General features: G+C 48.5%; 1 non-coding gene across 1 annotated transcript; it reads left to right on the forward strand.

Moving 5' to 3' along the window:
- The first annotated feature begins 9,358 nt into the window (after window positions 1-9,358).
- Window positions 9,359-9,516, forward strand: LOC125773125 (5.8S ribosomal RNA). Its single transcript, XR_007419903.1, has one exon. It is a non-coding gene; the product is annotated as a 5.8S ribosomal RNA (ribosomal RNA).
- Window positions 9,517-10,037: the final 521 nt, after the last annotated feature.

A 10,037-nucleotide genomic window follows, 5' to 3' on the forward strand; every position in this document is an offset into this window, starting at 1 on the left:
AGGAAGAGTAAATGCGATCCTAGATGTGTGTCGTTGGCCGTTCTACCGGTATCGCCTATCGATGAGATATCGACGGGCATGCCTTACTCGAAAGTTGAATTCTAGGATCGATGGTCAAACAGACCTATGAGCGATAAACCAAACTGAACACGTATTGATGTCGGCTTTTCCTATCATTTGATGCCGCAGGTTGTTTAGGGACCGGAGCAACTTGCGGCCGAGACGGTCCCCGGGGGTTTCTTTCTCCAAGGAGTGGAAACTATTAAGCAAGAGTTGTAGCAAGATACGATCCTCTGATGTGTCGTTGGCCGTTCATGCGGTATCGCCTGTCGATGAGATATCGATGGGCATGCCTTACTCTACCGACCTTCTAATTGAGAGTATTAATCAGGGATCGATGGTCAAACAAGACCAATGAGCGATAAACCAAACTGAACACGTATTGATGTCGGCTTTTCCTATCATTTGATGCCGCAGGTTGTTTAGGGACCGGAGCAGCTTGCGGCCGAGACGGTCCCCGGGGGTTTCTTTCTCCAAGGAGAAGAAACGATTAAGCAAAAGTTGTAGCAAGATACGATCCTCTGATGTGTCGTTGGCCGTTCAAGCGGTATCGCCTGTCGATGAGATATCGATGGGCATGCCTTACTCTCCCGACTGGATTACTGAGAGTTTAATCAGGGATCGATGGTCAAACAGACCAATGAGCGATAAACCAAACTGAACACATATTGATGTCGGCATTTCCTATCATTTGTCGCAGGTTGTTTAGGGACCGGAGCAGCTTGCGACCGAGACGGTCCCCGGGGGTTTCTTTCTCTAAGGAGTGGAAACGATTAAGCAAAAGTCGTAGCAATAATCGATCACCTGATGTGTCGTTGGCCGTTCTTGCGGTATCGCCTGTCGATGAGATATCGATGGGCATGCCTTACTCTCCTGACTGTTTAATTGAGAGTTATAATCAGGGATCGATGGTCAAAAAGACCTATGAGCGATAAACCAAACTGAACACGTATTGATGTCGGCATTTCCTATCATTTGTCGCAGGTTGTTTGGGGACCGGAGCAGCTTGCGACCGAGACGGTCCCTTCCCGAAAGATGGTGAACCGAGTCGTCTAGCGTAAAAACCGGACGACTCGAAAGGGCTTGACCCTTTCAAGTGAGCGATAATCACATTCTACGCTCAGTTCGACAGCTGCAAGGCAATCACTCGCTAAGTTCAGAGCTAATACATGCAACATGCCGGCATTGTTTCCACCGACGCATGGATTCAAGACTGGTGCACTTATTAGTTAAACCGTTCGCCTCCGGGTGTTTCGAGTTCAAGTCTGGATGAGGATTGATCTTGCTGGTAATAGCTTGAGCCCCTGAATAAGGGGTCGAAGCGTACATCTTGAGACCATGTACAACATATTACCAAATCGGCACCATGGGTTCGGGTGCAAGTGATGTAACCGTGAAAGATGTTGAGCAGCCCAACATCGGTTTACACACGCATAATAGGAAGGCAGCGCTGTCGACTGGTCAGTCGTGTAAGAAGTGTGCATTATCGATCACAAATATATTGGTGATCTGTAGGTTGCGCATACACCATGCCCGGTGTAAAGTGCCGTGGTCCCCCCCGGGGGGCTGCATCAAACCGTTCGCCACGCGAACTACCCAATGGAACGAACTCGATGCATTTAATAAGAAGAAGAGATGATAATGAAACACGGTCGATTTAAGAGTTGAAAACGTTGAAATGCCTATAAGCAAGTCTTAAGTTGGTGGTGACCGTTACGCCCCAACAAATTGGTGCCTTACCCTACACCAAAGAGCCATTCAACATGGTTCAAGTGAGCGATAATCACGCTCTACGCTCAGTATGACAGCTGCAAGGCAATCACTCGCTAAGTTCAGAGCTAATACATGCAACACGCCGGCATTGTTTCCACCGACGCATGGATTCAAGACTGGTGCACTTATTAGTTAAACCGTTCGCCTGCGGGTGTTTCGAGTTCAAGTCTGGATGAGGATTGTTCTTGCTGGTAATAGCTTGAGCCCCTGAATAAGGGGCCGAAGCGTACATCTTGAGAGTAAATGTACAACATATTACCAAATCGGCACCGTGGGTTCTGGTGCAAGTGATGTAACCATGAAAGATGTTGAGCAGCCCAACATCGGTTTACACACGCATAATAGGAAGGCAGCGCTGTCGACTGGTCAGTCGTGTAAGAAGTGTGCATTATCGATCTCCAATATATGAGCTCAGTATGACAGCCCAATTGGTAATCCTCGGGACCTCCAGAAAGGAAGCTGGATGAGGATTACCAAATCGAAAGTTGATAAGTGTAGTGGTACCACTTAGTCAACTTGTATCCCGAAAGATGGTGGACCGAGTCGTCTGGCGTAAAAACCGGACGACTCGAAAGGGCTTGACCCTTTCAAGTGAGCGATAATCACATTCTACGCTCAGTTCGACAGCTACAAGGCAATCACTCGCTATGTTCAGAGCTAATACATGCAACATGCCGGCATTGTTTCCACCGACGCATGGATTCAAGACTGGTGCACTTATTAGTTAAACCGTTCGCCTCCGGGTGTTTCGAGTTCAAGTCTGGATGAGGATTGATCTTGCTGGTAATAGCTTGAGCCCCTGAATAAGGGGTCGAAGCGTACATCTTGAGACCATGTACAACATATTACCAAATCGGCACCATGGGTTCGGGTGCAAGTGATGTAACCGTGAAAGATGTTGAGCAGCCCAACATCGGTTTACACACGCATAATAGGAAGGCAGCGCTGTCGACTGGTCAGTCGTGTAAGAAGTGTGCATTATCGATCACAAATATATTGGTGATCTGTAGGTTGCGCATACACCATGCCCGGTGTAAAGTGCCGTGGTCCCCCCCGGGGGGCTGCATCAAACCGTTCGCCACGCGAACTACCCAATGGAACGAACTCGATGCATTTAATAAGAAGAAGAGATGATAATGAAACACGGTCGATTTAAGAGTTGAAAACGTTGAAATGCCTATAAGCAAGTCTTAAGTTGGTGGTGACCGTTGCGCCCCAACAAATTGGTGCCTTACCCTACACCAAAGAGCCATTCAACATGGTTCAAGTGAGCGATAATCACGCTCTACGCTCAGTATGACAGCTGCAAGGCAATCACTCGCTAAGTTCAGAGCTAATACATGCAACACGCCGGCATTGTTTCCACCGACGCATGGATTCAAGACTGGTGCACTTATTAGTTAAACCGTTCGCCTCCGGGTGTTTCGAGTTCAAGTCTGGATGAGGATTGATCTTGCTGGTAATAGCTTGAGCCCCTGAATAAGGGGTCGAAGCGTACATCTTGAGACCATGTACAACATATTACCAAATCGGCACCATGGGTTCGGGTGCAAGTGATGTAACCGTGAAAGATGTTGAGCAGCCCAACATCGGTTTACACACGCATAATAGGAAGGCAGCGCTGTCGACTGGTCAGTCGTGTAAGAAGTGTGCATTATCGATCTCCAATATATGAGCTCAGTATGACAGCCCAATTGGTAATCCTCGAGACCTCCAGAAGGGAAGCTGGATGAGGATTACCAAATCGAAAGTTGATAAGTGTAGTGGTGCCACTTAGTCAACTTGTATCCCGAAAGATGGTGAACCGAGTCGTCTGGCGTAAAAACCGGACGACTCGAAAGGGCTTGACCCTTTCAAGTGAGCGATAATCACGCTCTACGCTCAGTTCGACAGCTGCAAGGCAATCACTCGCTAAGTTCAGAGCTAATACTTGCAACATGCCGGCATTGTTTCCACCGACGCATGGATTCAAGACTGGTGCACTTATTAGTTAAACCGTTCGCCTCCCGGTGTTTCGAGTTCAAGTCTGGATGAGGATTGATCTTGCTGGTAATAGCTTGAGCCCCTGAATAAGGGGTCGAAGCGTACATCTTGAGACCATGTACAACATATTACCAAATCGGCACCATGGGTTCGGGTGCAAGTGATGTAACCGTGAAAGATGTTGAGCAGCCCAACATCGGTTTACACACGCATAATAGGAAGGCAGCGCTGTCGACTGGTCAGTCGTGTAAGAAGTGTGCATTATCGATCACAAATATATTGGTGATCTGTAGGTTGCGCATACACCATGCCCGGTGTAAAGTGCCGTGGTCCCCCCCGGGGGGCTGCATCAAACCGTTCGCCACGCGAACTACCCAATGGAACGAACTCTATGCATTTAATAAGAAGAAGAGATGATAATGAAACACGGTCGATTTAAGAGTTGAAAACGTTGAAATACCTATAAGCAAGTCTTAAGTTGGTGGTGACCGTTACGCCCCAACAAATTGGTGCCTTACCCTACACCAAAGAGCCATTCAACATGGTTCAAGTGAGCGATAATCACGCTCTACGCTCAGTATGACAGCTGCAAGGCAATCACTCGCTAAGTTCAGAGCTAATACATGCAACACGCCGGCATTGTTTCCACCGACGCATGGATTCAAGACTGGTGCACTTATTAGTTAAACCGTTCGCCTGCGGGTGTTTCGAGTTCAAGTCTGGATGAGGATTGTTCTTGCTGGTAATAGCTTGAGCCCCTGAATAAGGGGCCGAAGCGTACATCTTGAGAGTAAATGTACAACATATTACCAAATCGGCACCGTGGGTTCTGGTGCAAGTGATGTAACCATGAAAGATGTTGAGCAGCCCAACATCGGTTTACACACGCATAAGGGGTTTATTGTTATCTGTAGGTTGCGCATACACCATACCCGGTGTAAAGTGCCGTGGTCCCCCAGGGGGCTGCATCAAAACGTTCGCCATGCGAACTACCCAATGGAACGAACTCGATGTATTGAAAGAGATGAACAATTAATAGCGAGAATAGGGGCCCGGAAGCAATTCCGCGGCCCTACGGTCGATTCAAGAGTTGAAACGTTGTACAATCGTGGATAGCACCTAGTGCTAATATGGTGAGAGATAATGTGTGAGGAAATTTAGTTTCCTAAAGTTTAGTTAGTGGTTTCCGTTGTGCCCCAACAAACTTAAAGTTGGTGGTGACCGTTACACCCCAACAAATTGGTGCCTTACCCAACACCAAAGAGCCATTCCATATGGTTCTAGAGAGAGAGAGTTGTGTGGAAATTTATTTCCCACTAAGCGAGTGTGTGTCTGTAGTGGAACGAATTCTGGTTGATCCTACCAGTAATATACGCTTGTCTCAAAGGTTAAGCCATGCATGTCTAAGTACAAACATAAATGAATGTGAAACCGCATAAGGCTCAGTATAACAGCTATAATTCACAAGATCATCCTACCACTAGTTACTTGGATAACTGTGGAAAATCCAGAGCTAATACATGCAACATGCCGGGACTGTTGCCCTCGCGGGTAGCTGAACTGGTGCACTTATTAGTTAAACCAATCGCCTCCGGGCGGCTTGAGTTGAAGTCTGGATAAGGACGCAGATCGTATGGTCGCTTGTCGACTGACGACAGATCTTTCAAATGTCTGCCCTATCAACTATTGATGGTAGTGTAGAGGACTACCATGGTTGCGACGGGTAACGGGGAATCAGGGTTCGATTCCGGAGAGGGAGCCTGAGAAATGGCTACCACATCCAAGGAAGGCAGCAGGCGCGTAAATTACCCAATCCCAGTACGGGGAGGTAGTGACGAGAAATAACAATATGGACCTCTCTAACGATGGTCCATAATTGGAATGAGTTGAGTATAAATCCTTCAACAAGGATCAAGTGGAGGGCAAGTCTGGTGCCAGCAGCCGCGGTAATTCCAGCTCCACTAGCGTATATTAAAGTTGTTGCGGTTAAAACGTTCGAAGTTGATTGCCCGTCCAGACACGTGACCGCCACGGGCGCCCGGTTACACGCCGGGGCCGTTCGTGCGCGCGCTCACGGCTGCGACTCACAATGGTGTACTTGGGCGTTACTCTGTGAACGAGTACCGTGCTACCGGTTAACTCCGGCACGGGCTCCTCATGGTGCTCAAGATACTCACATTTACCTTGAACAAATTAGAGTGCTCAAAGCAGGCTAAGACAAAGCGTCCGGCCCCCCCGTGGGGTTGGCGTTGGCCGAGAATAATCTTGCATGGAATAATGGAATATGACCTCGGTTTATACGATTTCGTTGGTTTGTCAGAAACCTAGAGGTAATGATTAACAGAAGTAGTTGGGGGCATTGGTATTACGGCGCGAGAGGTGAAATTCGTAGACCGTCGTAGGACCAACTGAAGCGAAAGCGTTTGCCATGGATGCTTTCTTTAATCAAGAACGAAAGTTAGAGGATCGAAGGCGATTAGATACCGCCCTAGTTCTAACCGTAAACGATGCCAATTAGCAATTGGGAGACGCTACCCCTATTCGGTGCTCTCAGTCGCTTCCGGGAAACCAAAATCGGGTTCCGGGGGAAGTATGGTTGCAAAGTTGAAACTTAAAGGAATTGACGGAAGGGCACCACAAGAAGTGGAGCTTGCGGCTTAATTTGACTCAACACGGGAAAATTTACCAGGTCCAAACTTATCGAGGTAAGACAGATTGATAGCTCTTTCTCAAATTTAAGGGTAGTGGTGCATGGCCGTTCTTAGTTCGTGGAATGATTTGTCTGGTTAATTCCGATAACGAACGTGACTCAAACATGCTAACTAGAACGCTGTCAGCAGTGCGCCTCCGGGCGCACCTGACGTTACAGCCGGGCGGCGCCTTCACGGGCGGTCGTCGGCTACGTTTGCCCTGCTTAGCGGGACAACTTGTGTTTAGCAAGCTGAGAATGAGCGATAACAGGTCCGTGATGCCCTTAGATGTTCTGGGCTGCACGCGTGCTACAATGTGGGTCGCAGCGTGTTCTCGCCAATAGGCGCCCCCCCATTCCGAGAGGAACGGGAAATCACTAAAATGCCCATCTAGTCGGGATTGGGGACTGCAACGGTCCCCATGAACCTGGAATTTCTAGTAAGCACTAGTCATTAGCTAGTGCTGATTACGTCCCTGCCCTTTGTACACACCGCCCGTCGCTACTACCGATGGATTATTTAGTGAGGTTTCTGGAGGCTTACCTTCCGCGGTTCCTTCGTGAGCTGCAGCTGGCATGGCTGAAGTTGACCGAACTTGATGATTTAGAGGAAGTAAAAGTCGTAACAAGGTTTCCGTAGGTGAACCTGCGGAAGGATCATTACTGATGATCGTCCGCGAGTGACCAACCATGGGCTGCCTTCGGTGTAGCTCGGTCGCTCGCTTGCTATGTGTCAGAATTTGTTGAAAGCCAACTCGTTCGTTGTACACTTTGATGGGTGACCATCACTGTGTCTCCGTGCCGAGCTAGATCTCCCCTAGCCGTAAGGCACTTGAACGCCCCTTCGACGACGAGTTGCATGTGTGTGGTATGTGTCAGAATCTGGTGAAGCTTTCTGCATGTGATGTGCCTTGTGTGGATCCGTGGCCATTGCATTGTGTCTGGTGCTTAGATACCCAGACACTTAGAACGCTTGCGCGGAAAGCAAACTCGATCGTTGTACACTTTGATGGGTGACCATCACTGTGTCTCCGTGCCGTGCTAGATCCCCCCTAGCCGTAAGGCACTTTGAACGCCCCTTCGACGACGAGTTACAAGAGTGTGGTATGTGTCAGAATCTGGTGAAGCTTTCTGCATGTGATGTGCCTTGTGTGGATCCGTGGCCATTGCATTGTGTCTGGTGTGTAGGTACCCAGACACTTAGAACGCTTGCGCGGAAAGCAAACTCGATCGTTGTACACTTTGATGGGCAACCATCACTGTGTCTCCGTGCCGTGCTAGATCTCCCCTAGCCGTAAGGCACTTTGAACGCCCCTTCGACGACGAGTTACAAGAGTGTGGTATGTGTCATAATCTGGTGAAGCTTTCTGCATGTGATGTGCCTTGTGTGGATCCATGGCCATTGCATTGTGTCTGGTGTGTAGGTACCCAGACACTTAAGCAAACTCGATCGTTGTACACTTTGATGGGCGAGCATCACTGTGTCTCCGTGCCGTGTAAGAGCTCTCCTGGCCATCAGGCACTTGAAAGGTCCTTGGACGACGAGTTACAATAGTGGTGTGTTAGATACGTCAGATTACGGTGTCTACTACTGTGCAATACGTATCCGGCTACGGCACGGAACGAACGGGAACTGTGGTGCAGACAAACAAGAGTTAAGCCTATTAGTCATTAACTCTAAGGACGGGGCCATGGGGCGGTACGCAAAGGATACGGATGAGCGAGTATGCAGGCCCAATACTCAATAGCTCGATCCGATCCAAGCACATGAGTTGACTGCGGCGCCAGGTTAACCAATGTGCTAGATTCTATTTGGCCAGTAGAATCTTGTGTCTTATGCGATTTGATACCAAGACACCAGAACGAAAGTTAGTTGAAGAGTTATTAAACTCTTATGAAGTATGGTTGTGCAATCACAACTTATGACTTTAACCTATAAAGTGGATATGGACTTGCAATTATAACATGGAATCTCTACACACCCCATGAGCTCGATCCAATCCACGCACACGAGTTGCCTGAGTAGCGACAGGTATACCGATGTGCAATACGTATCCGGCCACGGCACGGAACGAACGGGAACTGTGGTGCAGACATACAAAGAGTTAAGCCTACTAGTCATTAACTCTAAGGACGGGGCCATGGGGCGGTACGCAAAGGATACGGATGAGCGAGTATGCAGGCCCAATACTCAATAGCTCGTTCCGATCCAAGCACATGAGTTGACTGCGGCGTCAGGTTAACCAATGTGCTAGATTCTATTTGGCCAGTAGAATCTTGTGTCTTACGCGATTTGATACCAAGACACCAGAACGAAAGTTAGTTGAAGAGTGATTAAACTCTTATGAAGAATGGTTGTGCAATCACAACTTATGACTTTAACCTATAAAGTGGATATGGACTTGCAATTATAACATGGAATCTCTACACACCCCATGAGCTCGATCCAATCCACGCACACGAGTTGCCTGATTAGCGACAGGTATACCGATGTGCAATACGTATCCGGCCATAGGCACGGAACGAACAGGAACTGTGGTGCAGACATACAAGGGCCATGGGGCGGTACGCAAAGGATACGGATGAGCGAGTATGCAGGCCCAATACTCAATAGCTCGATCCGATCCAAGCACATGAGTTGACTGCGGCGCCAGGTTAACCGATGTGCTAAGAGAGTTGTTCCTGGGCCTTCAAAGTGACTTCAAAACTATCTTAGCGAATGGTGGCCATGGGCGTAGACATGAGCCACAAGTCACAAGGCCTGGGACTATTGGGTAATAAAGACAACTTAGTCAGAAAGTTAGTCTTTGGACGTACCACCGGGATTGTGTTACATTGGGAACCTTACTATAAAACCCTAGGCAGGGGATCACTCGGCTCATGGATCGATGAAGACCGCAGCTAAATGCGCGTCACAATGTGAACTGCAGGACACATGAACACCGATAAGTTGAACGCATATTGCGCGTCGGACGATTAAACCCGGCCGATGCACACATTCTTGAGTGCCTATCAATTCCTTGATATACAACAAACCAAACTTCAGGGTGGAGCGTGCCACAATAGAACACTATGGCGAGCAGCCCGTCTAGTGTCGTGGGGGAAACACGCTTCCACACTGTGCATAATGGCGTGCTCGGGACCTTTGTTGGGACCGCAGGGCGCTGAAAGTAAAGGGGTGAACCGCATAAATCGCACGCACGTAAACGCGCACACACACAAATAGAGTGAGACGTATCGTAGGATACCGCTAAGAGTACGTTGTGAAACATGGGGAAATTCAATCGAAAACCTCTTTGATGTCCAAGATTTCGTTGACCGTATCCGTCGTAATACTGGATCAACGTGCTTGGGGGAAAACGTCAAAGGGTTTTATAATAGTGGTGCATGATTAACCCATCGATGCCCGAGGGGAACATGTTGTCCAATACAATAGTGGTGCAGTTGGCTCGACATGCTCGGGGGGAGACATCGTGGGTCCAAGTCGACCAAGTCGACCGGGAGTTGTTGTTGAGAGATCGAATCAAAACGA

The sequence above is a fragment of the Anopheles funestus genome (assembly GCF_943734845.2).
Source record: "Anopheles funestus chromosome X unlocalized genomic scaffold, idAnoFuneDA-416_04 X_unloc_22, whole genome shotgun sequence".
NCBI classification, from domain to species: domain Eukaryota; kingdom Metazoa; phylum Arthropoda; class Insecta; order Diptera; family Culicidae; genus Anopheles; species Anopheles funestus.